Genomic DNA, 5,717 nt, shown 5'->3' on the forward strand with positions numbered 1-5,717 from the left:
AAATGTAAATTATTGCGATTTTTCAACTGGTCTTAAAATTTTGATCAGGATCGTATTTTGAGGAATGGGCTTCTTAATTCATCACGCCCTTTAATTTAATTAAACTTTATGAATTTTAAACATCCCATTGATAAAATATTAATGCAGCAGACGACCACAATCTACATAGGTTTATCTATAAGTGGAGTGCCAGAGTTACTAAGTTTGGAAATATTAAGAAATCACTATTTCAATATTGGTTAATCACAGTCGTCCAGTGTTTTATGGGACATGTTCAATAGCAATTGTCTGGTTTTGCATTATTTAGAGGTATAGTGTATTGCACAGTATATTGATGGAGGTAAATCAATGCTGTCCCTCCTTCCCTGATATTGCAGTAGCAATATTGTGCTCTCTCTCCTCTACCTACATCTTCACTCAGTGTATTGATCACTGAAGCAGGCAGCATGCCAAGGCTTCTATGCTGACCAGTGTTCACCAAAGATTTTATGATCTCCAATAGGTTACACATAACAGACCTATACTTTGGCGAGCCAGAAAAAAATTATATTCCTTTGTGGATCTTGTTGCAGACAACTTCATTGATTTTGCAGCATTCTGTTGTATATAGCTTACAAATGGTAGCTACAGAGACAGACGGACGGTAAGGTTTATTTGTTTTTAGACATGCTGATCAAGTTGCATTAAGGAACATCACGTGGTTACATTTGCAAAAGTGGAACAATGTCCGAAAAGGAGTAGGAAGAAGCGGAACCTAATCCTAATCCTTCACCTTGTCTATTACAAATAATTCATCCAAACCATATCTTTATATGTGGACACTTAGAATTGCTGGGTTGGAATCGTGTAGAGGCAGTCCACATCACTTCTGGGTTTGACTTGGGGGGCAAGTAGTCAATAGGCCACAGTTCAGTTACCACAGAGATGTACAGACGTCAGAGTGTTACAAACATTTAGAGTCCAATATACAGGCCACAAATCTTAAAAAAAAATAGCTGAGTGTGATGAGTGGGGCTAAAAAGAACAAAGACTTTTCTGAAGATTTAACAATTTTCCCTAACATCAGTACTGTACTTCGTGTCATCGCTCTGTTTATCTCTTACTTTGTTGAAGCTGTCTCCCATGTCCTTCAACATCATTATTTCTTGGAGACTACCTGGTTCCCAGCTCCCTTCCATCCTCACAGGAAGTGATGTCAAAAAAAGTCATTTTGTTATTTTTACCTTAAAGAAAATATTAAGAAAAGCAAAGTAATGTCATATTCAGACAGCAAATTAGTTCAGTTCAGTTTAGTTTAGTTTAGTTTAGTTTAGTTTAGACTCAATAGCTGGTTTAGATTCATCTCTGCTGGTTTTAGCCTATTAGTGCACACTTCATTTTGCCTCACATTCTCCAAGACGCAATTAACCAATTATCACCTATCCTAGAAAGGCCATTGTAGAACCAAAATTTTACATTTTCTAGTAAGGGCCTAAAAATTTTGAATCTAACAAGTTTTTTTGTACCTCACTTTTAAATTACTTTTTATTTTGATTTTATTTCTTACATTTTTTTATGTTTGGATGTCATGTGCCTTTGAGCTTTTTTGTAAAGTCTGATGATCCAGTTTTGATTTAAATTTTTATTTATTTATTTTACCTTTGATTTACATTATTGAATGATTTACATTTTTTTTTTTTAAAAGGATAACTTGGTTTTATTGTTTGTTTGTTTTTTTTACATACTGTAAATTCACCTAGGATCAAATTGTGAAATTTTAAAAGGTTTAGAGTAAAAATGACATTTCACCACAAGGTATACAGTGTTAAATGCAAGATTGTCACCAGGAGCACTTCTACTAGAGTGACAAATGCTTAACAGAGCAGAGAACACAGAAAGACGACATTTAATGAAGGCAAATACATAAGTACTTTTCCATATCTCAGGTGCAGTAATATAATGTTTTTAAGTGTGGACTGCTGCACTGCCTGAGAGACCAATTAAGTGAATGAATAACTATCAGGGGAACATTGACAGAACCAACAAATACATTGGTGCATTTGGGAAACTGCTTTAGCATTTACTGTAACAAAACGTGATTGAGAGACCAAGACAGAGCGAGAGAAAGTGGATATTTGTAAGCTTTTAATGCAACATCATCAGCAAACATCTAACGTAAAGCTCGACTGGGCTTGTGATGTAATGACCCTGGCGGCTGATCAGTAGATGATCCCGGCATAGCTCCTGTTACATGAGCTGCATCAGTACAAAGTGTCATGCATGACTGGAAGGCATGTCATTTCCCTCTGGAGCCGTCACAATGCTACAAAAGGAGCCGACTCGGTGAAACATAGTTGAAATATTTACAGTTACTGGCTTGGTGATGCACTGGATACACAAGGGTGACTTGAACTTTGTACAGAGCTTTTATTTTAGGCCCAGATATTTCTTGTTGGAGCTTGAGCATACCGGTGAAAATGATAAAATACAGTCTGAAAATGGAACATGCAAATGTGCACCTTCCATTTTAATTAGGAATGATATTAGAAACAGAAGCCTCGGGCGGTAGCTGTCTGCAAGGTAAGTTATTGGCCCTTTTTGAAGCCTTGTCGTACCCAGTGCTGCTCTAACAGGTACAAAACACAACTTTAATGCAAAGGTCAATCAATCAAATGGAATCAATGGCCTCTGAGAGAATACTAGCTGCTGTTCATCCTCATGAATCACACCTTCCAACACCCACACGTTGTTTTAATCACACATCTCTGATTAATCAGACAGCTGGAGGATATAAAAAAAAATGGAGAGCCGACAAGACCATAGTGACATATTAAGAGCACAACGTCTAAATATGGCCTCACTTCATTAAACCTCATTTCCAGGAATAGGGCGGCAGCTTGCGCTCCTGTAGGTATGAATAATGGAAGCGACCTCCAGGAGCTCATTTCCACAGAGTGATCATCATGTTAAAGTATGCCTAATGATCACACAGATAAAGTGAGTGGCTGCTATACATGATTAATGGCGCCGGGGGTCTACAGCGGTGCGTGGCCTCTGCTGTCACATCATCTGACGAGCCGCTCACGCTCAGACACAATAAAACGCGTGGGAAGAGGAGGATAGTGAAAGGGTGAAATGTTGACATTTAGCTCGCCACAACAGCCATTATTGGATAAAATACCCAAGAGGTAGCCTGATAGGTGATACATGCATACATCACATGACCTGTAGACACATGCAGACATTATAAGCGAGATAAATATGCTAAGCTTATGTTTACAGGTATGTTTACTAAATGTGGTGTACAGATACGTTGGGAAAATTATCTACAGGAAGTCAAGAATGTTTTCGTCAGACCATTTCATTTATATATTTATGTCTACTGTCCAGACAATTATTCATTAAGAAGTGCCCCAATTAGTGTCTGCTTAGCTTTTAATTTAATTAATAAAATTGTAAGTACAGTGTTGATAGTCGACAAAGGTTGAACCAAGGCAACTGGACTCTTCTTGTTTGCTGTGGTGCTTCACCTTTCTTCCAAATATTAACATATTTACCAGGGGTAGGATTAAATAAACCCTGCTTCTCACTACTCCTTTTCGCACATTTTGAATTGTGCGATATGATAATTATTATTACCATCATCGTTATTATTGTCCTTTATTCATTTTATTTTATATTTATTTCTATTGCATGTGTGGTACTGTGTAAAGGCCACTTGGTGGCACTGTTGTCAAATCTTTATATGAATGATTTTTTGTTTCTACGGACCACAATCACAATCTCAAACATTAAGGTTGTGTGTGTAAAAAAAAAAAAAAGGTTGCCAACTTCAAATAGCGAGCTAGCTAGATATATCACAATACCGCCATTTATTTTAATAAACTGCAATTTATGCACCCATTTTTCATTCAAATTTCTATTTTATTTGCAGCTACAATGTCAGGTTTGAAATTAGACTTAATGAAAGGAATTGTTTTGCAAAACATACCAAATTGCTTTGCTTTTAGACACAGTTGTTTCAGTGACAAATGTGGTTATGTGTTTCATACACAGCATATAAGGCCTTTTATGTGCTGTGAGTGAATGCATCATCCGACAGTTCATCCCAACATAAAGCCGCTGGAATCCCCTCATCCAGAAAGGCTATCGAGGGTAAACCAGAGAATTGATCCCCGAAGCATGCTGGCTGTGAAGCTGTTACATGAGCCATATTCTGGAAGGCCCGTGGCTTCACTCCCGAGCAATGACCACTCTACATAGCAGCCGTCTCATATATCAGTCAGGCATGGCTTAAATATTTACAGTAACCAGTGAATGCACATAGGTGAAGCCAAATGCTTTCCCTTATCACAGCCCATACCAGTAAGTGCACTGTTGTCACTGTTAACAAGGCCTTGAGAGGTTCGAAATCAGCGGCGTGAGCTTGTAAGTTACAGTGTGCTAACATGTTGTATTTAAACAGTAGTAATTTTGTCCTGCCCTATATCACACCGACAGGTGTTTCTTATAATTTGCCCCTCCAATGTTACAGAAAAAGATAGAAAAAACCTTGCATTGCAGTTCTACGCCACTCTAAATTACAACCACGATAATAATAATAATAATTGTTAAAGAAGATACAATTTCTCTGTATTTGACTCCCGCATTTATCATTTCAGTATTTAATAAGCTGTCAGTTTATTGATTATACATTCTTTATGCTTTTGCTCTCCTTTTCACAACATTGTACACACAAGTTCTGCTGTAATCTACTGAGAAGGAGTAGGATTAAATAAGCATTCCTATTCTTTTTTTGGGCCTGTTGAATTGTGAAAGTATAATCATATTATGATTCCTTAGTGTAATTTTGTTGAGCAGTTTTTAAATAAACCAAAACATTATTATATGGGGGTTAAAAAGAGAATGCACATACCTTACAATAAGGCAATTTAACACAGTGATTTCAGTAAATAACCAACAACCACAACCAATGACTGAAATATAATGATATAAGTGACAAGTCAAATAATAACCTGTTTTACAACAATTGTGGGAAATGTAAGCATACCTTTGTTGTTGTCTCTCTGTTGCTACGGTTGTCCCAGGAAACTCTGTCTCTAAATGGTATAACCTAAATATAATTTGGGGGGAAATAGGAAATAAAAATAATTGTTAGTATTTTATTGGATGGGTCTGTTAAGTTGATACTGTACATATGTCATTATACAGTTAATGAACATAAGTAACATAAGCATTTTTTTTAAGTGAAAACACAACTACCTTACCTTTCGTTAAGATTATAAGCATAATTCAAAGACAAACACTACAGCTTTGTTGGAAAGTAGCTCAAATCATACCTAAGCTAGGCCAACCTCTAGTTAGCAAAGATACAACGCAGTAGGAGGAAATTAAAGATGTAGCACCAGACAATAAACAAAAACGAATAAGTTGATAAAGAGCTGTTGGTGAATGTGTGAATACATGAGGTGTGTTTAAATGATGTGTGAATACGTACAAGATAGGTGAAGGTTGGAGACAAGAGATCAGTCTCAGAGTACTGTACTAAAAAGTGGCAAAAATGTTGACGTGTGCATTTTATAGATTAGTTGAATGTGAGCAAGTGAATGACAGCTTGGATACCTACGTTTATGTTGAATAAGTCTTTTCAATTTGACCTCATCTTACTGCTGGTTGCTCCCAATTCCACACATTTCCTTTATGTGCGGCCATTATTATAATCGGTATATCGTCTCCAC

The 5,717-nt window shown here is 36.8% G+C and overlaps 1 long non-coding RNA gene across 1 annotated transcript; it reads right to left on the bottom strand.

The window, feature by feature from the left end:
- Positions 1-204: 204 nt before the first annotated feature.
- LOC129181502 (uncharacterized) lies at positions 205-5,717 on the bottom strand. Its single transcript, XR_008570445.1, has 3 exons — positions 5,606-5,717; positions 5,030-5,092; positions 205-1,171 (listed from the first exon to the last, which is right to left on the bottom strand). It is a non-coding gene; the product is annotated as an uncharacterized LOC129181502 (long non-coding RNA).

This window comes from Dunckerocampus dactyliophorus, chromosome 5, assembly GCF_027744805.1.
Source record: "Dunckerocampus dactyliophorus isolate RoL2022-P2 chromosome 5, RoL_Ddac_1.1, whole genome shotgun sequence".
Taxonomy (NCBI): domain Eukaryota; kingdom Metazoa; phylum Chordata; class Actinopteri; order Syngnathiformes; family Syngnathidae; genus Dunckerocampus; species Dunckerocampus dactyliophorus.